The sequence below is a fragment of the Aegilops tauschii genome, chromosome 6, assembly GCF_002575655.3.
Source record: "Aegilops tauschii subsp. strangulata cultivar AL8/78 chromosome 6, Aet v6.0, whole genome shotgun sequence".
Taxonomy (NCBI): Eukaryota; Viridiplantae; Streptophyta; class Magnoliopsida; order Poales; family Poaceae; genus Aegilops; species Aegilops tauschii.
Window position 1 is genome coordinate 20,262,876 of NC_053040.3, and position 26,107 is coordinate 20,288,982.

Below are 26,107 nucleotides of genomic sequence, written 5' to 3' on the forward strand. Positions count from 1 at the left end.
GCTCGATCCCATTTGGCCGGACACACTTTTCTGGGTCATGCCCGGCCTCGGAAGATCAACACGTCGCAGCCCCACCTAGGCTCAACAGAGAGGTCAGCACGCCAGTCGAAATCCTATGCGTGCAGGGGTCTGGGCCCATCGCCCATTGCACACCTGCACGTTGCGAGGGCGGCCGGAAGCAGACCTAGCCTAGCAGGCGTTCCAGTCCAATCCGGCGCGCGTCGCTCCGTCGCTGACGTCAAGAAGAGCTTCGGCTGATACCACGACGTCGAGTGCCCATAACTGTTCCCGCGTAGTTGGTTAGTGCGTATAGACCAAATGGCCAGACTCAGATCAAATACCAAGAACTCGTTAAGCGTGTTATTTTTAATTATCCGCGGACGCCGACCAGGGCCAAGCCCACCTCTCTCCTAGGTGGTCTCAACCTGCCCTGTCGCCCCGCCACAAAGTAACAGTCCGGGGCCGTCAGGAACCCCGGCCCACCTCTACCGGGATGGGGCCACCTGTCCTTTCAGCCCCCTCATCAGAATCACTTGCGGGTACTCAACGAGCCGACCCGACTTTAGTCACCACATGTGTCATGTATATAAAGTATATAATATATACCCGTGATCACCTCCCAAAGTGATCACGGCCCAGTAGTATAGCATGGTAGACGGACAAGAGTGTAGGGCCAATGATGGAACACTAGCATCCTATACTAAGCATGTAGGATTGCAGGTAAAGGTAACAACTGTAGCAACAATGACAGGCTATGCATCAGAATAGGATTAACCGAAAGCAGTAACATGCTACACTACTCTAATGCAAGCAGTATAGAGAAGAATAGGCGATATCTGGTGATCAAGGGGGGGGGGCTTGCCTGGTTGCTCTGGCAAGAAGGACGGGTCGTCAACACCGTAGTCGTACTTGGGGTCACCGGCAGCCTCGGGGTCTACCAGAAAGAAGTAACGGAGGGGAACGCAATAAATAACAGAGCAATCAAAGCATTACAAAGCAAGACGCGGCACTACGTTGTGCTATGGGTGACCTAACGTAGGGATAGGTGATACCGGCGAAGGGGGGAAACATCCGGTAAAGTATCCCGGGTGTTTCGCATTTTCGGACAGATGAACCGGAGGGGGAAAGTTGCGTGTTTGCTATGCTAGGGATGTGTGGCGGACGAACGGGCTGCGTATCCGGATTCGTCTCATCGTTCTGAGCAACTTTCATATATAAATAATTTTAATCCGAGTTACGGTTTCTTTTATATGATTTTCTAAAGTTTTAGCAATATTCTGAACTTATTATTAATTCGAAATTAATTGGAAAAATGCTATGCGCACCCAGCATAGGGTACACAGAAGTGTACCCAAGGGATGACAGATGTGTTGGAAATATGCCCTAGAGGCAATAATAAAATGGTTATTATTGTGTTTCCTTGTTCATGATAATTGTCTATTGTTCATGCTATAATTGTATTAACTGGAAACCGTAATACATGTGTGAATACATAGACCACAACATGTCCCTAGTAAGCCTCTAGTTGACTAGCTCGTTGATCAATAGATGGTTATGGTTTCCTGACCATGGACATTGGATGTCATTGATAACGGGATCACATCATTAGGAGAATGATGTGATGGACAAGACCCAATCCTAAGCATAGCACAAGATCGTATAGTTCGTTTGCTAAGAGCTTTTCTAATGTCAAGTATCGTTTCCTTAGACCATGAGATTGTGCAACTCCCGGATACCGTAGGAATGCTTTGGGTGTACCAAACGTCACAACGTAACTGGGTGGCTATAAAGGTGCACTACAGGTATCTCCGAAAGTGTCTGTTGGGTTGGCACGAATCGAGACTGGGATTTGTCACTCCGTATGACTGAGAGGTATCTCTGGGCCCACTCGGTAATGCATCATCATAATCAGCTCAATGTGACTAAGGAGTTAGCCACGGGATCATGCGCTACGGAACGAGTAAAGAGACTTGCCGGTAACAAGATTGAATGAGGTATTGGGATACCGACGATCGAATCTCGGGCAAGTAACATACCGATAGACAAAGGGAATTGTATACGGGATTAATTGAATCCCCGACATCGTGGTTCATCCGATGAGATCATCGTGGAACATGTGGGAGCCAATATGGGTATCCAGATCTCACTATTGGTTATTGGCCGGAGAGGTGTCTCGGTCATGTCTGCATGGGTCCCGAACCCGTAGGGTCTACACACTTAAGGTTCGGTGACGCTAGAGTTGTTATGGGAAAAAGTATGTGGTTACCGAAGTTCTTTCGGAGTCCCGGATGAGATCCCGGACATCACGAGGAGTTCCGGAATGGTCCGGCGGTGAAGATCGATATATTGGACGAAGGGTATTGGAGTCCGGAAGTGTTCCGGGGGTACCAGGCTATGGCCAGCATGACCGAAAGGTGTTTCGGGAGCCCCGGCAAGTGTTAGAGGGCCTCATGGGCCAAAGGGGAAGGGGAAAACCAGCCCACTAAGGGGTGGTGCGCCCCCCACACCCTTTCCCACGTTACTTGGGGAGGTGGGGCGCCTCCACCTGGCTTGGGAGGCAAGCCTCCACCTGCTTGGCTTGGGGGGCAAGTCTCCCTAGGATTTTCCCTAGGGAGATCCAATCTGCTTGGCCGCCGTGGCCTAGGGGAAATCCTAGGGCGCCTCCCCCTCTCCCCTTGCCCCTATATATAGTGGAGGGGTGGGAGGGCAGCCGTACCTCTTCCCTGGCACAGCCCTCCCTCCTCATACACCTCCTCCTCCTCCTTCGTAGTGCTTAGCGAAGCTCTGCCGGAGAACCACGAGCTCCATTGCCACCACGCCGTCGTGCTGCTGGAGTTCTCCCTCAACTTCTCCTCTCCCCTTTCTGGATCAAGAAGGAGGAGACGTCCCCGGGCTGTACGTGTGTTGAACGCGGAGGCGCCGTCCGTTCGGCGCTAGATCAGATCTTCCGCGATTTTAATCGCTGCGAGTATGACTCCATCAACCGCGTTCTTGTAACGCTTCCGCTTAGCGATCTTCAAGGGTATGAAGATGCACTCCGTCTCTCTCGTTGCCAGCATCTCCTAGATTGATCTTGGTGACACGTAGAAACATTTTGAATTATTGCTACGTTCCCCAACAGTGGCATCATGAGCCAGGTCTATGCGTAGATTCTATGCACGAGTAGAACACAAAGTAGTTGTGGGCGACGATTTGTTCAATTTGCTTACCGTTACTAGCCTTATCTTGATTCGGCGGCATTGTGGGATGAAGCGGCCCGGACCGACCTTACACGTACTCTTACGTGAGACAGGTTCCACCGAGTGACATGCACTTGATGCATAAGGTGGCTACCGGGTGTCTGTCTCTCCCACTTTAGTCGGATCGGATTCGATGAAAAGGGTCCTTATGTAGGGTAAATAGCAATTGGCATATCACCGTTGTGGCTTTTGCGTAGGTAAGAAACGTTCTTGCTAGAAACCCATAGCAGCCACGTAAAACATGCAACAACAATTAGAGGACGTCTAACTTGTTTTTGCAGGGTATGCTATGTGATGTGATATGGCCAAAAGGATGTGATGAATGATATATGTGATGTATGAGATTGATCATGTTCTTGTAATAGGAATCACGACTTGCATGTGGATGAGTATGACAACCGGCAGGAGCCATAGGAGTTGTCTTAATTTATTGTATGACCTGCGTGTCAATGAAAAACGCCATGTAATTACTTTACTTTATTGCTAACCGTTAGCCATAGTAGTAGAAGTAATAGTTGGCGAGACAACTTCATGAAGACACGATGATGGAGATCATGATGATGGAGATCATGGTGTCATGCCGGTGACGAAGCTGATCATGCCGCGCCTCGAAGATGGAGATCAAAAGGCGCAAGATGATATTGGCCATATCATGTCACTTTATGATTTGCATGTGATGTTTGTCATGTTTACATCTTATTTGCTTAGAACGACGGTAGCATAAATAAGATGATCCCTCACTAAAATTTCAAGAGATGTGTTCCCCCTAACTGTGCACCGTTGCGAAGGTTCGTTGTTTCGAAGCACCACGTGATGATCGGGTGTGATAGATTCTAACGTTCGCATACAACGGGTGTTGACGAGCCTAGCATGTACAGACATGGCCTCGGAACACAAGCAAAACACTTAGGTTGACTTGACGAGCCTAGCATGTACAGACATGGCCTCGGAACACAAGAGACCGAAAGATCGAACATGAGTCGTATAGTAGATATGATCAACATGGAGATGTTCACTGATGATGACTAGTCCGTCTCACGTGATGATCGGACACGGCCTAGTCGATTCGGATCATGTATCACTTAGATGACTAGAGGGATGTCTATCTAAGTGGGAGTTCATTAAATAATCAGATGAACTTAATTATCATGAACATAGTCAAAAGGTCTTTGCAAATTATATCGTAGCTTACGCTTTAGTTCTACAGTTTAAGATATGTTCCTAGAGAAAATTTAGTTGAAAGTTGACAGTAGCAATTATGCGGACTGGGTCTGTATACTGAGGATTGTCCTCATTGCTGCACATAAGGCTTATGTCCATAATGCACCGCTCGATGTGCTGAACCTCGAGCGTCGTCTGTAGATGTTGCGAAACATCTGACATACACGTTTTGATGACTACGTGATAGTTCAGTGCGTAATGCTAACGCTTTAAAATTGTGGCACCAAAGACGTTTTTGAAATGTCGCAGATAATATGAGATGTTCCAAAGACTGAAATTGGGATTTCAGACTAGTGCCCACGTCAAGAGGTATGAGACCTCTGACAAGTTTCTTAAGCCTGCAAACTAAGGGAGAAAAGCTCAAACGTTGAGCATGTGCTCAGATTGTCTGAGTACTACAATCGCTTGAATCGAGTGGGAGTTAATTTTCTAGATGAGATAGTGATGGTTCTCCAAAGTCACTGCCACCAAGCTACTAGAGCTTCGTGATGAACTATAACAAATCAGGGATAGATATGATGATCCTTGAGCTATTCGCGATGTTTGACACCACGAAAGTAGAAATCAAGTAGGAGCATCAATTGTTGATGCTTAGTAAAACCACTAGTTTCAAGAAGGGCAAGGGAAAGAAGGGATACTTCATGAAACGGCAAATCAGTTGCTGCTCTAGTGAAGAAACCCAAGGTTGAACCCAAACCCGAGACTAAGTGCTTCTGTAATGAGGGGAACGGTCACTGAAGCAGAACTACCCTATATACTTGGTAGATGAGAAGGCAGGCAAGGTCGACAGAAGTATATTGGATATACATTATATTAATGTGTACTTTACTAGTACTCCTAGTAGCACTAGGGTATTAGATACCGGTTCGGTTGCTAAGTGTTGGTAACTTGAAATAAAAGGCTACGGAATAAACGGAGACTAGCTAAAGGTGAGATGATGATATGTGTTGGAAGTGTTTCCAAGGTTGATGTGATCAAGCATCGCATGCTCCCTCTACCATCGAGATTGGTGTTAAACCTAAATAATTGTTATTTGGTGTTTGCATTGAGCATAGACATGATTGGATTATGTTTATCGCAATACAGTTATTCATTTAAAGAGAATAATGGTTACTCTGTCTATTTGAATAATACCTTCAATGGTCTTGCACCTAAAATGACTGGTTTATTGAATCTCGATCGTAGTGATACACATGTTCATGCCAAAAGATATAAGATAGTAATGATAGTACCACATACTTGTGGCACTGCCACTTGAGTCATATTGGTATAAAACGCATGAAGAAGCTCCATGTTGATGGATTTTTGGACTCACTCGTTTTTGAAAAGATTGAGACATGCGAACCATGTCTATTAGTATATATGCATGAAGAAAGTCCATACAGATGGATCGTTTGGACTCACTTGATTTTGAATCACTTGAGACATGCAAATCATACCACATGGGCAAGATGACTGAAATGCCTCGTTTTCAGTAAGATGGAACAAGAAAGCAACTTGTTGGAAGTAATACATTTTGATGTGTGCAGTCCAATGAGTGCTGAGGCATGCAGTGGATATCGTTATGTTCTTGCTTCACAGATGATTTGAGTAGATGCTGAGTATATTTACTTGATGAAACACGAGTCTGAATTATTGAAAGGTTCAAGTAATTTCATAGTGAAGTTGAAGATCGTCGTGACAAGAGGATAAAATGTCTGTGATATGATCATAGAGATGAATATCTGAGTAACGAGTTTGGCACACAATTAAGAAATTGTGGAAATTGTTTCACGACTAATACCGCCTGGAACACCATAGCGTGATGGTGTGTCCGAACATCATAACTGCACCCTATTGGATATAGTGCATACCATGATGTCTCTTACCACTATCGTTTATGGGCTAGGCATTAGAGACAACCACATTCAGTTTAAATAGGGTACCACGCAATTCCGTTGAGACGACACTTTATGAACTATGGTTTAGAGAACCCTAAGTTGTCGTTTCTTAAAAGTTTGGGTCCGCGACGCTTATGTGAAAAAGTTTCAGGCTGATAAGCTCGAACCCAAAGCGGATAAATGCATCTTCATAGAATACCCAAAACAGTTGGGTATACCTCCTATTTCAGATCTGGAAGCAAAAGTGATTGTTTCTAGAAACGGGTCCTTTCTCGAGGAAAAGTTTCTCTCGAAAGAATTGAGTGGGAGGATGGTGGAGACTTGATGAGGTTATTGAACCATGACTTCAACTAGTGTGTAGCAGGGCATAGGAAGTTGTTCCTGTGGCACATACACCAATTGAAGTGGAAGCTTATGATAGTGATCATGAAACTTCGTATCAAGTCACTACCAAACCTCGTAGGACGACAAGGATGCGTACTACTTTAGAGTGGTACGTAATCCTGTCTTGGAAGTCATGTTGCTAGACAACAATGAACCTACGAGCTATGGAGAAGCGATGGTGGGCCCGGATTCCGACGAATGGCTTGAGGCCATAAAACCGAGAGGATCCATGTATGAAAACAAAGTATAGACTTTGGAAGAACTACTTGATGGTCGTAAGGCTGTTGGGTGCAGATGGATTTTAAAAAGGAAGACAAACAATGATGGTAAGTGTCACCATTAAGAAAGCTCGACTTGTCGTTAAGATGTTTTCCGGCAAGTTCAAGGAGTTGACTACGATGAGACTTTCTCACTTGTAGCGATGCTAAGAGTCTGTTGGAATTATATTAGCAGTTACTGCATTATTTATGAAATCTTGCAGATAGGATGTCAAAACATTGTTTCCTCGACGATTTTCTTGAGGAAAGGTTGTATGTGATACAACCAGAAGGTTTTGTCAATCCTGAAAGATGCTAACAAGTATGCAAAGCTCCAGCAATCCTTCTAAGGATTGGAGTAAGCATCTCGGAGTTGGAATGTATGCTTTGATGAGATGATCAAAGATTTTGGTTTTACACAAAGTTTATGAGAAACTTGTATTTCCAAAAAAAAAGTGAGTGGGAGCACTATAGAATTTCTGATGAGTATATGTTGTTGACATATTGTTGATCAGAAATGATGTAGAGTTTCTGGAAAACATACATGGTTATTTGAAAAGTGTTTTTCAATGCAAAACCTGGATTAAGCTACTTGAACATTGAGCATCAAGATCTATAAGGATAGATCGAAAACGCTTAATAGTACTTTCAAATGAATGCATACCGTGACAGGATTTTGAAGGAGTTCAAAATAGATCAGCAAAGAAGGAGTTCTTGGCTGTGTTACAAGGTGTGAGTATTGAGTAAGACTCAAGACCTGACCACGGCAGAAGAGAGAGAAAGGACGAAGGTCGTCCCCTATGCTTTATACGTAGGCTCTACCACACCTGAAGTGTACCTTGCCATGAGTCAGTCAAGGGGTACAAGAGTGATCCAGGAATGGATCACATGATAGTGGTCGAACTTATCCTTAGTAACTAGTGGACTAAGGAATTTTCTCTATTATGGAGGTGGTGAAAGAGTTCGTTGTAAAGGGTTGCGTCGATGCAAACTTTGACACTATCCGGATGACACTGAGTAGTAAACCGGATTCGTATAGTAGAGCAGTTATTTGGAATAGCTCCAAGTAGCGCGTGGTAGCTGCATCTACAAGATGACATAGAGATTTGTAAAGCACACACGGATCTGAAAGGTTCAGACCCGTCGACTAGTAACCTCTCTCACAAGCGAGATATGAACAAACCCCATGGGTGTTGGATTCATTACAATCACATAGTGATGTGAACTAGATTATTGACTCTAGTGCAAGTGGGAGACTGTTGGAAATATGCCCTAGAGGCAATAATAAAATGGTTATTATTGTATTTCCTTGTTCATGATAATTGTCTATTGTTCATGCTATAATTGTATTAACTGGAAACCGTAATACATGTGTGAATACATAGACCACAACATGTCCCTAGTAAGCCTCTAGTTGACTAGCTCGTTGATCAATAGATGGTTATGGTTTCCTGACCGTGGACATTGGATGTCATTGATAACGGGATCACATCATTAGGAGAATGATGTGATGGACAAGACCCAATCCTAAGCATAGCACAAGATCGTATAGTTCGTTTGCTAAGAGATTTTCTAATGTCAAGTATCATTTCCTTAGACCATGAGATTGTGCAACTCCCGGATACCGTAGGAATGCTTTGGGTGTACCAAACGTCACAACGTAACTGGGTGGCTATAAAGGTGCACTACAGGTATCTCCGAAAGTGTCTGTTGGGTTGGCACGAATCGAGACTGGGATTTGTCACTCCGTATGACTGAGAGGTATCTCTGGGCCCACTCGGTAATGCATCATCATAATGAGCTCAATGTGACTAAGGAGTTAGCCACGGGATCATGCGTTACGGAACGAGTAAAGAGACTTGCCGGTAACAAGATTGAACGAGGTATTGGGATACCGACGATCGAATCTCGGGCAAGTAACATACCGATAGACAAAGGGAATTGTATACGGGATTGATTGAATCCCCGACATCGTGGTTCATCCGATGAGATCATCGTGGAACATGTGGGAGCCAATATGGGTATCCAGATCCCACTATTGGTTATTGGCCGGAGAGGTGTCTCGGTCATGTCTGCATGGGTCCCGAACCCGTAGGGTCTACACACTTAAGGTTCGGTGACGCTAGAGTTGTTATGGGAAATAGTATGTGGTTACCGAAGGTTGTTCGGAGTCCCGGATGAGATCCCGGACATCACGAGGAGTTCTGGAATGGTCCGGCGGTGAAGATCGATATATTGGACGAAGGGTATTGGAGTCCGGAAGTGTTCCGGGGGTACCAGGCTATGGCCAGCATGACCGAAAGGTGTTTCGGGAGCCCCGGCGAGTGTTAGAGGGCCTCATGGGCCAAAGGGGAAGGGGCAAACCAGCCCACTAAGGGGTGGTGCGCCCCCCACACCCTTTCCCACGTTACTTGGGGAGGTGGGGCGCCTCCGCCTGGCTTGGGAGGCAAGCCTCCACCTGCTTGGCTTGGGGGGCAAGTCTTCCTAGGATTTTCCCTAGGGAGATCCAATCTGCTTGGCCGCCGCCCCCTAGGGGAAACCCTAGGGCGCCTCCCCCTCTCCCCTTGCCCCTATATATAGTGGAGGGGTGGGAGGGCAGCCGTACCTCTTCCCTGGCACAGCCCTCCCACCTCATACACCTCCTCCTCCTCCTTCGTAGTGCTTAGCGAAGCTCTGCCGGAGAACCACGAGCTCCATTGCCACCACGCCGCCGTGCTGCTGGAGTTCTCCCTCAACTTCTCCTCTCCCCTTGCTGGATCAAGAAGGAGGAGACATCCCCGGGCTGTACGTGTGTTGAACGCGGAGGCGCCGTCCGTTCGGCGCTAGATCGGATCTTCCGCGATTTGAATCGCTGCGAGTACGACTCCATCAACCGCGTTCTTGTAACGCTTCCGCTTAGCGATCTTCAAGGGTATGAAGATGCACTCCCTCTCTCTCGTTGCTAGCATCTCCTAGATTGATCTTGGTGACACGTAGAAACATTTTGAATTATTGCTACGTTCCCCAACAAGATGGGCCAAGGGGGACCCAGTTGACCAGTCAAGGTTTGACTGGTCAACAGGTGGTGGGCCCCCTGTCATTGAGACATCTAACTAATTACAGATTAGTTAGGCTAACTAAGTAATTAGTTTAGTTAAACTATTTTAATTAAGTTAATTAATTAATTAACTAATTAATTAATTTTTTATATTATTATTCATTTATTTTATTTTTTTAGAAAAAGGGGCGTGGGGCCCCTGGGTCAGTGGCCCAGGGGGCCAAAACAGGCGGCAGTGTAGCGGGCGTGTGCGGGGCGAAGCTCGCCCGGGCATAGGGGATGGCCGCGGGGCAAGGGCGGTCCCCGGCGGGGCGCAGGACGGTGGCGAGCCAGGCGGCTGCGGGCATGGCCAGGTGCGGGGCGCGGCACCGCAGGGCAGAGGCCGAGCCCCGGGGGAGTCTGTCGCGGAGCGGCGGAGGCGAAGCAGAGGCGGCCACGGCGGCTCGGTGATGGAGGCGGGGCGGTTGGGGGCGACGGCGGCAGAGAACGTGGGCAGGCGAGCAGCGGTAGGCGGCGGGGGAGGCGCGGTGGCGCGGGGGGCAACGAAACGGCGCAGGCGCGCGCTCTAGCAGCAGGGGGGGCGGCGCGAGGAGCAGGGGGTTCGGCGACGCGCGGTCAGAGGCGCAGGCGGGCGTGCGGTGAAGAACAGCTCGTGCGGCAGCAGCAGCCTAGAGCAACGGCAACGGCCACTAGCAGGAGCCGTAGAGTAGCAGTAGTGGGTAGCAGCTAGCGGCAACAAGAAACAGCAGTAGCAGCGGCTAGAGCTAGTAGTAGCAGTGCAAGGTAGAGCAGCAGCGCATAGCATGCACGCACATACGTACGTGTACGCCCGTGATCGGGCACTACGGTGAAGGCGGCCTACGGCGTCCAAATCGAACGGGAAAAAAGGGATCTGAGGGAGGAGCTCACGCCGGTTCTTGTGGACGAGGTTAGCAGGTCGGGGGAGTCTCGGAGCAGCGGCAACGACGACGAGGTGGTGGCGGCCGTGCGGAGAAGATGAAGATGAAGACGGCTACGCAGCGCCTCGGCTCGAATCGATGCCCGGAACGGACGAAGGCGACCTTGGCGGACCTCCTGGACGTGCTCCTGAGGGACGGCGAGGACGGTAGCCGCGGTAACAAAGGCGAGACAATGATGACCGCAGAGCTTTCGAGCTCGAAAACGAGCAGATGAGGAGCGGGGCGAAGGGGGATCCAGGAGGGGCTGGACGAGGTGGGGGCTAGTGTTTCGGTCGATGTAGTTATAAGCCCAGGGAGGCGACGTGGAGGGCATCCACGGCCATGGCCGTCGTGGATGTGCGCCACGCACAGCCTCTGTTCCTGTACTGTAGCGGGAGCTAGGGGAAGGTTTTGGTGGGCTGGGCCGTCTGGCCACTTATGGCCCAGTGGCACCTTAGTTTAGGCCCGTTTCGCTTTCTTTTCTTTTCTTTGCATTTTCAGATCCTATTTTGTATTAGGTTGGGCCATCAAATGATTTTTGTTATATATGAAACTTGCCATACAATTACTACGTAATATTTGTGAAAGCCACAAAAAGTTTGGAGCTTAACTAAACTCATTTGAATTTTGCTTAAATACAAATGGATTAAAAAGGCTGTTTTGGGCACTGCTTTAAATAGGTTAGGGGCAACTTAATATTCCAGATAATATTGGATTATTTATGAAAATTAGTTAGTGAATTATTGCAACCCAGCGAACGTTTTTGTTTTACCGTTTGCAAAAATAATAATTTGACTTTCTTTTCAATTTGAATTTGAATTCGGTTTGGATCAAAGTGAGGTTGAGAAATTTAATTGCGATGACGTGCCACCATTAGTGTGTGGTTACTGTAGCTTAACTACCGGGGCGTTACATAGGGTGCCGGCAAAATGTTTAAAGTATGATCTCTAATACAAAATATACCAACTTCTGACACGAGTTTGCAGAACATAGTTATTTTCACCCATGTGTTTCTCCAAGCGTGATCCTCAACATTGGACCCTTTTTCATATCTCTTGGTGATTTTTCTTACCTTCTATTGAAATTACCTTTCTTGACGTAGGGGACGTGAATCAACATAGCATATGTAGCAAGCATTACTCCAAATCGTACCTCCAATGACACTTATTTAATCTATGTTCCTTTTCGTTGCTATATGAAATAGGCAAACAAAATATCTTGCGTCCTCAACATTTCATCTTATTTCATATGCGCCGTTCATTGTTTTTCTTTATTTTCTATTGGATTAGCTTTTCGTGGCATAGGCGGTGTGAGTTAACGTAGTCAGTAGTGGGTGCTATTCCTTGTTTTCCTTCGACAAAGCTTTAAGGTAAGCTCCTATTTATTAGCTATATGAACACCTGAGGGCAGGGTAAGGGGGTATTCACGGCCACCCTACTCCCTGGATAGGTAGGTCATCCGCCGGACAAAAATGGAAAGGCCCATTCTTTCAAATTTTCCTTTCTTAGAACTTTCAGAATTTGGACTATCAACTTTTAGGAATTCTTGCGCCATCTTTCAGAATTTGAAACTTCAGGATTTTGAATAATTTTAAATTTTCAACTCTAAAAAATGTGAAAATTGAACTTCCAAATGTTTCAACTTTCAGGACTTTTGAAACTTTTAGATTTTTGAATTTCTTTGAATTTCCTAACTTTTAATTTTGAATTTTAGGATTTGTCACAAAAAGGAAGGGACAATGATTGAAGCCAAAATCAACTTTTAGATTTTAGGATTTGGCTGGTATGCCGCTCATCTGCCATCTATTCCAGATCGAAGGGACAATGATTGAAGCCAAAATTAACCAGCCCATACTTAATTTAGAGCGCCTTCTCGGCTGGTATGCCGCCGGTGAGCTGTTGCTCTCAGTCCTCGCGCATCTGCATCCACCATGCTGAAACCAAAACGCCCAGCTCGACTACTGCACAACACAACATCTAGCTAGCCAACCAGATCTGCCCATCGACCGCGACCAGTTCCATACAATCCACAATTTTTTTTGGAACGAAGGCTCAAGCAGAGCCCGGTTTGAATTAACAAAGCCATCAACCGGCCAGGATTACAACTCCAACACCACACACCAAATAAAGCAGAGAAAACAAACAACAAAGATACAGGGGCGCCAGGGAACAGCTCACAAAGCACATACTACAAGCTAGTTAGAAATTGGCGTAAAGCATATAGCTTGGAGATGCCACTATCCTCTTGCACGCCGAAAAACAAGGCGAAAGCAGAATCCTGGTCAGGAGAGTGCACCGACGATGATGCAAGGCACGCCGTTGCCAAAACCTAGGCTTGAAAACACATCCGTCCAGATCCATCGTCAAAGAAGGCCCCTGCCTCCTCGCCTGGCTCGAAGGCGCCGCACCGTTGAGCGATGGACATGCTCACCCTAGAGCCTAGATGGATGGCCTCGAAGAAACCACTTGGGCGGAACCAGGCGTTCCCGACATGCCGACGAAGACTCACCTAGAGCAGGGCAACACCATATGCCAAAGTTCTGACTTGAAAGAGGGCGAGCGGTCAGAATGCTCAATTGGGCAACAGCGAGGGCCAAGACCAAATTGGGAGCTTTGGCTCGCTCGACGAGCTGAAGTGCAGTCACCGTAGGAGGGGAACCCTATCCCCTCCCGACCTGGAAGATCCAAGGGCACCAGAGGAATAAACTGCAGCCCGGCGAAGAGCACCAAAAGAACTTGACCCAGCACCCAGGAAGACACCGCCACCGCTGGACGCACGCTGCCGCCGCCGACACACTCCACCTACACCACAACAAAGCCCACAACCCATCTTTGTTCCCACAACAGCGCCTTCAAGAAGGTTACGGCGCCAAGGGCGTCGCCGCTGCCCAACAAAATTGAGGATTTCTCCCGGGAAACAAAGGGGAGGGGGATGGGTAGCAAGACCTGAACGGCGCCTCCGGGAAGGTGCGCGGCGCCCGCGGGCGTCGCCGCCGTTACCGCCGGCATTGCTGGCTGGGGTTTTCCCCGGTCCTACATCCCGACACCCACTCCCACCCGAGCAGACCGGGGCCCCTCGACGAGGCAGGCCGGATCTGGGGAGGGGAGGAGCTTGCTGGAGAAGAAGGGCAGTGGGGGCGGCCAGATCTGATGCAGCCGGAGCAAACGCTGCTGCCGCGCACTGGCCCGCATTCTTCGGGGATCTTGCCGTCCACACGGCCGAGAACCGCCGACCTGCGCCCGCGCCACCGGATGCCGAAGCCGGCGACGCCTCACCAGCCGGGGCCGCCGCCCCAGATCCAGAGGCCCCCCACGGACGAGGCGAGGCGGCGAGGGCCCCGCCGCCACCTTCATCGACGGCGCGCCAAGCTAGCTCGGCGCCAGCAGTCTCCGGCGGCGGCGAGGGGAGGGCGAGCAGGGGAGGGAGGCGGCGGGGGTAGGGTTTCGCCCCTCGGGTCGCCCGAGCGGGGCGACACGAGGGAGGGGAGGGGAGTGGTCGTCACAACTAGTACTGGTCTCACAATCCACAATTGCCTCCATCCATCAGAAAATGGCGGCTCCTACGCGTGTGTTCCTCCTCCTCCTGCCGTTCCTTGTCGGGGCGCCGGCGCTGGTCACGGGCGACATGCCGATGCCGGTGAACAAGGAGGTGTTGGGGCTGGACGGCTGGTGGTATTCCGGGCAGCGTTGGCGGACCCGTATGACGCGCTGGCCGCGTGGGCCGAATCCGCCACATGTCGAGTGCGACCCGGCCACCTCCTGTGTGCTTCGCATCGCGCTCGCGCTATCCTCATCCTCCAGCCTGTCCGGCAACCGCCTCTGGACGTACATGGCTGGGTTCTGGACAGCCTCCGTCCGTCCGTGGTGTTGAACGCCAGCATGTACATCTCCAGAACAAACATCATCAGCTGGATTAGGAGTGGGAGAGGCGAGGTGCACGCTGTACCTGAAACCCGGGGTGAGCGCCGTGTACGCAGACGACCCTCTCTCGTCACGGGGGTCGCCCCTGTGGAGCAACCTCGTCATGGCCGCCGTTAGCTACGGGAGGGCGGATCCAAGGGCCTCCCTTCGTCGCCGCCCGCTAGAAGCCGCGCTTCCTTTATGAGGACGAGCCAGGGGCGTTGCGTTGCCGATTTGGAAGCGCCGCCGTCGTGGGCATCGACCTGGAAGCACAAAAGTCGAGTGGGAGAGGTGGGGGCAGAGGCAGAGCATGGAAACGGGGACGGCGGCACATCGATGGGAGATGGGTGCGGCGGCGCTTTTGGGGAGAAGTTTTTCCTTTTTAGGAGGGGATGCGTTTTTTTAAATGCGAGGAGACAAGATCGATCAGAAGCAAGTACATACGGGAAGGCGAAATCTTGGGCTCGCTGTGTCCCGCATCGTTTTTTCTCGTATATACAAGTGTGTAAATCTAATTTTAAATCTCAGCAGTTACCAACTGATGTAGACCAAACCTCGATGGCGAGATGCGATCTGTTGTTGTGGCCGGATCTTCTACGACACTCCACCTTCAGTAGTAGCAACCTCTCGCCCGTGCACGCGATGTACACGAAGTAGAGGGTTTGAACCTTATGGCTCAGTACGAGAAAACCAATCTCGATGATGGTACTCACGCACAAAACAATTTCCACGAAGAGAAATCGCAACACAGAGGTTTTCTAAAGCTTCCTCCAAAACTTAGGGATTTTTAGACAGCTTCCTCCAAAACTCAATATGGGTATTTACCCTATAAACACATTGTGTCTATCATAAAAATATAACCTGTTTTACAATGAACGTATCATGGCTATTTGTAGTAGCCGGACTTGCTAGACCAACTTGGGAAACAAATTTTATGGACTCCTCTTTCCTAACGCATGCTATCTCTTTCTTAAACAAAAACACAGTACGAATATCTATATTATCTAAACCGACTTGGACTCTCTCTAATTGATGCACCGTCTTTACTTTTGCTGTAGGTGGGCCCCATCCAATGTCCTTGAGAGAGAGCTGATCTACATCACGTGCATGTCCTCTCGCATGTTCCTTGCGTGGCAAAAATAGGAACAAAAATATGATTTCTTGCACCTGCCATCTAAACCACGTACATGCAATACATAGATCCTCAACTTTAATTAATTGGTCTCCTTGATAATAGTATCTCCATCCAGCCATCTCTCTTACGTGGCCATGCACATAACAACTATCAGAATTCTTGTACGTGTACACCTTTCCTCCAAACATGTACGTGCAGGGTCTAGTTTCTTCACAGGGATTAATGTTACTCGTTTGTTTATCTCTTGAAATAAATGCCTCGGCCTCCACTTGACCCGCACACCATGTATTTTGCACCACAACTTGTTCTTCGTCATTGCAGCTTCGGCAAATATATCGACACACATACGTCGTCAACTTGATCATGAGAGGCAGCTTGTATGTCGTCTTTGTCATTGGTACGACTGGAACTGGTCGTATCACCAACGATCCCGCAAAAAGAAAAAAAGAACTCCCGCAAAAAAAAACTTGTACCAACGAAAAGCAAAGCAATACAATAGAACTACCAGGCTCCAGACGAGCCTGTAGCCATCACATCGATTCTGTGTTTCAAGTTCCTTTCGCTGGGACAGAGCCGAGTTATTCCGATCCAATCGTGTTACATCAAGTTGAAGTTAACCAAGGACGTGAATGCACTGTAGATCAATCAAGCAGCCTGCGTGCTTGCTTGTTTGCTAGCTCTTGCCGTACGTGTGCCGCTGCTACTCTGGTGATTTGATCCGGCGATAAAAAACCAACAGGTGTGTCGGTCTGTTGCCGAGTCATGGTGACCATATGTGCCGAGCTGTGGTATGTGCCCAGTAAAGTAAGGCCGTTCGTGCGGCCGAGGCGTCGTTCGTGCGGCGGGGCGTTTGTGCGCCGGAAATATTTGTATCCCTCCCCTTCTTCCACCTACGTTCGAGCGAGTATGAGAGAGAGCTATCTATGTTTGTGCCAACATTTGGTATACAGAGCTTGGTTGTCTTGGGTGTCGTTCCTCTTGTCGAAGGCATGCCGGCAGTGGTAGAGTTCATCGGCGGCTGCGCTGTGAAGCTCCGGGCCGTGTGTCGGCATATGAAGGTGCGTGGTGGCATGGAGGTGCTGCGCGGCGGCGGAGGCCGCAGCCGCGCGGTGCTACGCCATGTAGCAGCGTCCGGGAAGGCTCACGTTTGAGTGTGACGACATCGACGGCGTTTGTCGCTGAGGGGCGTCAGGCGTGTGTCGCCGGTGGAGATGGAGCTCGGCGTATATCGCGGGAGACGATGAAGCAAGCAAGGTGGTGACCGGCGTCAGTGCACCAGGTCGAGTCCATGGCGGTGGCGACCGGGGTCAGCTCGCCAGGTCGAGTCCGCGGTCATGGTGGCGATGACGAGAGCTGTGACAAGTCCGACGATGACAGGCCAAGATTAGGAGCCAACCTCATGTTAGTTAGTGGCAGAGGAAAATGCCAAAAGGAGCCAACCTCATGTAACAACCAAATCTGCAACTAGTCTTAATAATGGACAACAGAGATAAAGAAATGAGAAATTATGTGGCGTGTGGGGAGCAAAAGAGACAAGGAGAGAAGCGCAAGAGAATGGAAATGATAAAAGACTATCGTTTGGGCTTTCAGAATCAGACAATTATATTAACAACACCTTAAGTCTTACCAAATGGTTGGACGGGGACTTGTGTTGGACATCTGGAGTGGATAGGATGACGTAAAGACATATAGAGATATCAAAAGAAACCTACGATAATGTGGCTGCCTGTGAGTATATGGAAAAAGATAGCTAATGGTTATTTTGGCAGGCTGCATGAGCATGAAGCAGAGTTAGTGGGAGCATGTACATGAAGGATTAGTGAAAAAATGTTTTTACATGGTGGACCTCCTTGATACTGTGGATAGATTGCATGCAAGGTAAATAAGTTAATGAGGACGAATCTCTTAGTAGGACATGTGACTGTCCCTTGTAATCTGTACATGTCCAGATCAAAGCAATATTTTATTCACAGGTGCGGCACACACATGTTGCCATAAAATTCCGTGCGCGTGTTTGTGTTTGGGCGAAAAGATCAATCGTGGTAGGCTTGACCGCGACATGTGCTACCGCTCACAAGATCAATCTAGATGCAGCTTGCTTGCTGGTATACTTCGTACGTGGGACTTCGGCGCAAGCATCCAGCAGGTAGCCTTGGTGAGGCTAGCTTCTGCGTACTGCTACGTGAGTCCTCCACTGCTGGTGCATCTTTTGATCGGAAAGTAATCGATCCAGACGCAACTGCTTCATCAACCGCTTTAGAAAGTACGCTGACGAGTCGGGCCATCGCCAGCATGATTAATCAGCTGCCAGGAGGGAAGCGCAGACATGAAGGGTTGCACTTGCGGGGAACCTGCGCTCAAATCAGACTTGGAATTCCCGTATTTAATTCAACTTCCCAATACATCCCATTCGCAATGAGGAAATCATACTGTACAGTGAGATGTTATCGTGATCATAAGAGGTATTAGTTACTCTCATCTCTCATGTTCTCCTCTTCGCAGGAGAAGAATACTGGCACTACGTGTATCATGCTCCTCGGAGGAGCCTTCTATTTATGGGCAAGGTGCATGTAGTGTAGTAGTATGGTTGTGAAAGGACGTGATAAAAGATCAGTAAATACACCTTTTCCCCTGCAAGACCATGGCTAGTTTAGCATGAGTTATATTCTCAATAAATTAAATACACCTTGTGGTATGACTGTAACTATTCTCGTCTACTAAGATCTGGCCTCTCAATTAACCATTCTAAAAGAGTCGCACAGAAAAACATTAGTTGTGAGTTGTGATGGTTCCAAAGATTTCTTTGATTTTTTATTTGAAATATACAATATTTATTCCGCTTGATTGGTGTCTGAATAGCATTTTTTTAAATGATACAAAAGACTTGCCATTTTCATATTGACCGAGAAGAAGAGAGCTGCCTGGTTAATTAGAGAAAAACTGGGCAAAAACCTAGATTACAACACCCACGAGGCAGACATGGACACAAACGCCAAATAGTCAACCAAAATGTTGAGGACATGGTAGCTCCGATTTTGCTGAAGAACATAGCAAGAGAAACTTGCAAGCCTTGCAAGGACCTAGTCCATCGCAACATCCAGAGAGCACAGCCCACCGAAAACCAACCTCATGGAGTCATCCTTGCCGCCATGGTCCTGCCGACCGCGGCTTCGACTTCTATGTCACAGCACGGAAGCAGCATAGCTAGGCGCACCCATCAACGCGCTGGACCATCGAGACACCAGAAGGACAAGCCACGCCTTGCTCCACTCACCACCATCGTCGTTGCCACACGATTCGCAACGCCACACCAACATCTCACACCGCCGGTTGGACACCTAAGGACCATGATGTCATGCACATCCAACCTGCAGGGAGCACAAATGGGACCAAGATTTCCCAAACGTCACCCCCAACAAGGACTATGACGTTGGAGACGACACTGCCGCCTGATCCAACAGATATTGACTTCCGCCCAAAGATCTTGACCCAAGAGTTAAGAGAGCACAAATCTCCTTAACGGAGCCTCCAAGGTAGATAGTGACACCCACGGGCTCTGCTGCATTCGGCTGGCAAGCACCGGCCAAGCTTTCGCCTGGAGGAGTGGAGCCTCCACTCCCACATGGTCGAATGATGCCAACCAGCACCTCCACTGACACACACATCCCTACAGAGCAATTGTGTCATCACCGCATAGGGACCACCACCATGCCTCCCTGCCGAGCTAGGTCGGCCTGCTGCCAATTCCCGTTAGCATCCACATGAGGCAACCACGGCAAGCCACCAGCATGAAGGCTGGCGCACGACCTCCGGACAGGGAAGGGCAGGCTACCACCCTACAACGTTCGCCGGCCCGATCTGAAGGCCCGAAGTCGGCACAAAACGCCATCGCTGCAGCCCGCATAACCGCGGGAGCTGTGACCCGCCGAAGAAACGCAGTTGCGGAAGCCTCACGAAGAGGAGACGAGCCTCCTACCACCACTGCACCGGCACTGTCCGGCGGCGCCCAGGCCGTGCTCGACGCCGTGTCATGTCAATGACCCACCAGGGCAGTGGCACGACACGGCAGATACCCAGTGGGGCCGAGATGTAAGAGACAAGTGGCTGAGAGCCCTGTGTGTGCGTGCAACCGCGCTAGGATTGTTGGGCGGTGGCGTGTGTAGCGTGAGTATTATATGTGGGTGGCTGTGACTTCTGTAGCGGCATCGAGAAAGTAAACAAACGAATGAAAAGAGAGGAAGCTGATTTTCCCTCACCTCTCCCTACCTACCCTTATCCCCTCCTCGCTCCAGATCCCAAATCCTCCTCCTCCTCCTCCTAGATCGACCCGTAACAACTTGGTATCAGAGGTCAGGCGCCGATCTGGAGCCACCGGACTACCTGCGGAAGTCGCGCTACAACACCAAGGAAGCCCTTCGCACCGCCGCCATGGAAGAGCAGCTCGCGACCCTGATCCAGAGCGTCAACAACAGCTGTGCCGCCAACGACGCCAAGCTCGAGGCCATCCAGGTCTCCCTCGAGCTCTGGCGCCCCACCGTGTCCAACCTGTAGCACCAACTCGACGAACTCCGCACACAGGTTGGCCGGATCGCGCTCCACCTGGCGCTCGCCGATCCAGCGGCCGCAGCACCAGATCCAGTGGTGCAACCCGCCGTGTCGCCTCCAGCGGCCAACCCGGGGCACCACGAGCCAAGTGGCCACGGCGTCGTCTACGATTCTGGGGATCGGGCACCTGGGGTGGTCACCACCCTAGCGCCGCCTCCGGTCAATGGTGCGTGCAGTATCCCGTCTTCTTCCTTGTTACTGCGCATGGCAGTCGAGGTAGTGGATGGGGGAAGGGAGCCCGACCATAGGCAGTTTTCCCCGCATAATTGAGCTCTGCGGAAGTTGGATTTTCCTTCGTTCGATGGTGACAACCCCCAATTCTGGTAGAGTAGGTGTGAGAAGTACTTTGCTGTGTATGGTCTGCAACCGGAGTTGTGGGTGCGCGTCACGACGCTCCACTTCACCGGCAATGCAGCCCGCTAGTGGCAGTTGCAGGAATCACAGAGGGCATCCTTCACTTGGGAGGCTCTGTGCGCAGTGCTGCGGGGCAAATTCGATCGGGAGCAGTATCAAACACAGTTACGGCAGTTTCGCACTCTTTGTCAAACAGGCACAGTTCATGCCTACATGACACAATTCGAGGAAATTATGCACCAACTCTTGCCTCATAATTCTTCGTTTGATTCAGTCTTTTTCACTACGCAATTTCTTGAAGGGCTTAAGCATGAAATTCGTATGGGTGTGTTGTTACATCAACCAAAGGATTTGGACTCTGCCTTTTCTCTTCTTGCATTACAGGAGGAGCTAGTGGAGGCCCTTCCTCAGCGCGAATTCAGGCGGCAAGACGTGCCGGCCGTTTGACAGCAAGCACGGCCACTCCTGGCATTGGGAGCTCCGCCCGCGCGACCCCTCCAACATGGGCTTCCCACGGTGGCGGATGACAGGCATGGCGTAGACGCGGCCAACACTCCAGAACGACAAGTGCGCGGGGACGACCGAGTCGCGGCGCTCCGCAATTACCGCCGTGCCCGCGGTCTGTGCTTCAAGTGTGGTGAACGGTGGGGGCAAGGCCACCAATGCGCTGCTACCGTACAGCTCCATGTGGTGGAAGAGTTGTTGGATCTCCTCCGGGCCAATGATCCACTCCCTCTTCTTCCTGAAGATGACTTGGATGATGATGTTCTGATGTCGATCTCCAAGGTTGCTACTACAGGGCAGACTACTCCCCACACTGTCAGATTGGTGGGCAGGATCGCAGGCAAGGAAGTACTCGTGTTGGTGGATTCGGGTAGCTCGCATAGCTTTATCAGTGAGACTGTGGCCAGCCGCATGTCTTCTTAGGTCTGGCCAACCCAAGGAATGTCAGTCAAGATAGCAGATGGAGGTGTGCTTCAGTGCTCAGGTTTCATTCCGGCCTGTCAGTGGCAGACTCAAGGGCATACATTCGAGTCGAATCTGCGAGTTCTATCCCTGGGATGTTATGATATGGTAGTGGGCATGGATTGGTTGCAACAATGTCGCCCGATGTGGGTTGATTGGGACCAGAAACAACTGCAGTTCACACACCGTGGCGAGCTAATCATGCTTCAGGGTGTGCAAGGGAAAGTTGCAGCCAGTGCCTCAAATATCCATGTACCAACTTCAGATGTTAGAAGCTGACGATGCGATAGCCTGTGTGGTCACTGTATTCCAGATAACTGTTGGGGATCGTTGCAGAAATTAAAAAATTTATACGCATCACCAAGATCAATCTATGGAGAGACTAGCAACGAGAGAGAGGGGAGTGCATCTTCATACCCTTGAAGATCGCGATGCGGAAGCGTTACAAGAACGCGGATGAAGGAGTCGTACTCGTAGCGATTCAGATCGCGGTTGATTCCGATCTAAGCGCCGAACAACGGCGCCTCCGCGTTCAACACACGTACAGCCCGGGGACGTCTCCTCCTTCTTGATCCAGCAAGGGGAGAGGAGAAGTTTAGGGAGAGCTTCGGCAGCACGACGGCGTGGTGGTGGAACTTGCAGTTCTCCGGCAGGGCTTCGCCAAGCACTACGGAGGAGGAGGAGGTGTTGGGAAGGGAGAGGGCTGCGCCAGGGGAAGGGGTGCGGCTCCCATGCGCCTCCCCACTATACATAGGGTTGGAGGGGGCTGGTTTCTTGCCCTCCAAGTCCATTGGGGCGTTGGCAAAGGTGGGGGAAAGAAATCCCATCATTTCCCTTCCCCACCGATTGTTATCCCCCTTTTTTAGGGATCTTGATATTATCCCTTCGGGATATGATCTTATTACTTCTAAGGGGGGGATCTTGGTGCGCCTTGACCAGGGGTGTGGGGCCTTGCCCCCACTACCCACATTCATGTGGGTCCCCCCATGCAGGTGGGCCCCACTCCGGAACCTTCTAGAACCTTCCCGGTATAATACCGAAAAATCCCGAACATTTTTCGGTGGCCAAAATAGGACTTCCCATATATAAATCTTTACCTCTGGACCATTCCGAAACTCCTCGTGACATCTGGGATCTCATCCGGGACTCGGAACAACATTCGGTAACTGCCCACTAATTCCCATAACAACTCTAGCGTCACCGAACCTTAAGTGTGTAGACCCTACGGGTTCGGGAATCATGCAGACATGACCGAGACATCTCTCTGGCCAATAACCAACAACGGGATCTGGATACTCATGTTGGCTCCCACATGTTCCACGATGATCTCATCGGATGAACCACGATGTCGGGGATTCAATCAATCCTGTATACAATTCCCTTTGTCAATCGGTACGTTACTTGCCCGAGATTCGAGCGTCGGTATCCCAATACCTCGTTCAATCTCGTTACCGGCAAGTCACTTTTACTCGTTCCGTAACACATCATCCCGTGATCAACTCTTTGGTCACATTGAGCTCATTATGATGATGTCCTACCGAGTGGGCCCGGAGATACCTCTCCGTCACACGGAGTGACAAATCCCAGTCTCGATTCGTGCCAACCCAACAGACACTTTCGGAGATACCCGTAGTGTGCCTTTATAGCCACCCAGTTACGTTGTGACGTTTGGCACACCCACAGCATTCCTACAGTATCCAGGAGTTGCACAATCTCATGGTCTAAGGAAATGATACTTGACATTAGAAAAGCTTTAGCAGACGAACTACACGATCTTGTGCTATGCTTAGGATTGGGTCTTGTCCATCACATCATTCTCCTAATGATGTGATCCCGTTATCAACGACATCCAATGTCCATGGACAGGAAAGCGTAACCATCTATTGATCAACGAGCTAGTCAACTACAGTCTTACTAGGGACATATTGTGGTCTACGTATTCACACATGTATTACGGTCTCCGGTTAATACAATTATAGCATGAACAATAGACAATTATCATGAACAAGGAAATATAATAATAACCATTCTAATATTGCCTCTAGGGCATATTTCCAACAGTCTCCCACTTGCACTAGAGTCAATAATCTAGTTCACATCACTATGTGATTGTAATGAATCCAACACCCATGGGGTTTGATCATATCTCGCTTGTGAGAGAGGTTATTAGTCAACGGGTCTGAACCTTTCAGATCCGTGTGTGCTTTACAAATCTCTATGTCATCTTGTAGATGCAGCTACCACGCGCTACTTGGAGCTATTTCAAATAACTGCTCTACTATACGAATCCGGTTTACTACTCAGAGTCATCCGTATTAGTGTCAAAGTTTGCATCGACAGAACCCTTTACAACGAACTCTTTTACCACCTCCATAATCGAGAAAATTCCTTAGTCCACTATTTACTAAGGATAAGTTTGACCGCTTTCATGTGATCCATTCCTGGATCACTCTTGTACCCCTTGACTGACTCATGGCAAGGCACACTTCAGGTGTGGTACACAGCATAGCATATTGTAGAGCCTACGTCTAAAGCATAGGGGAGGACCTTCGTCCTTTCTCTCTCTTCTGCCGTGGTCAGATCTTGAGTCTCACTCAATGCTCACACATTATAACATAGCCAAGAACTCCTTCTTTGCTGATCTTATTTGAACTCCTTCAAAATCTTGTCATGGTATGTATCCATTTGAAAATACTATTAAGCGTTTTTTTATCTATCCTTATAGATCTTGATGCTCAATGTTCAAGTAGCTTAATCCAGGTTTTCCATTGAAAAACACTTTTCAAATAACCCTATATGCTTTCCAGAAATTCTACATCATTTCTGATCAACAATATGTCAACAACATATACTCATCAGAAATTCTATAGTGCTCCCACTCACTTCTTTGGAAATACAAGTTTCTCATAAACTTTGTATAAACCCAAAATCTTTGATCATCTCATCAAAGCGTATATCCCAACTCCGAGATGCTTACTCCAGTCCTTAGAAGGATTGCTGGAGCTTTACAGACTTGTTAGCATCTTTTAGGATTGAAAAAAACCTTCTGGCTGTATCACATACAACCTTTCCTCACGAAAATTGTCGAGGAAACAATGTTTTGACATCCTATCTGCAAGATTTCATAAATAATGCAGTAACTACTAATACAATTCCAACAGACTCTTAGCATCGCTACGAGTGAGAAAGTCTCACCGCAGTCAACTCCTTGAACTTGTCGGAAAACATCTTAACGACAAGTCGAGCTTTCTTAATGGTGATACTTACCATCATTGGCCGTCTTCCTTTTAAAATCCATCTGTACCCAATAGCCTTACGACCATCAAGTAGTTCTTCCAAAGTTTATACTTTGTTTTCACACATGGATCCTCTCGGATTTTACGGCCTCGAGCCATTTGTCAGAATCCGGGCCCACCATCGTTTCTCCATAGCTCGTAGGTTCATTGTTGTCTAGCAACATGACCTCCAAGATAGGATTACGTACCACTCTGAAATAGTACGCATCCTTCTTGACATACGGGGTTTGGTAGTGACTTGATCCGAAGTTTCATGATCACTATCATCAGCTTCCAGTTCAATTGGTGTAGGCGCTACAGGAACAACTTCCTGTGCCCTGCTACACATTAGTTGAAGTGACAGTTCAATAACCTCATCAAGTCTCCACCATCCTCCCACCCAATTCTTTCGATAGAAACTTTTCCTCGAGAAAGGACCCGTTTCAAGAAACAATCACTTTTGCTTCCGGATCCGAAATAGGAGGTATACCCAACTGTTTTGGGTGTCCTATGAAGATGCATTTATCCGCTTTGGGTTCGAGCTTATCAGGCTAAACCCTTTTCACATAAGCATCGCAGCCCCAAACTTTTAAGAAATGACAGCTTAGGTTTCTCTAAACCATAGTTCATACGGTGTCATCTCAATGGAATTACGTGGTTCCCTATTTAAGGTGAATGCGGTTGTCTCTAATGCCTAACCCATAAACGATAGTGGTAATTCGATAAGAGACATCATGGTTTGCACCACATCCAATAGGGTGCAGCTATGATGTTCGGACACACCATCACACTATGGTGTTCCAGGCGGCATTAGTTGTGAAACAATTTCCACAATGTCTTAGTTGTGTACCAAACACGTAACTCAGATATTCATCTATGATCATATCATAGACATTTTATCCTCTTGTCACGACGAT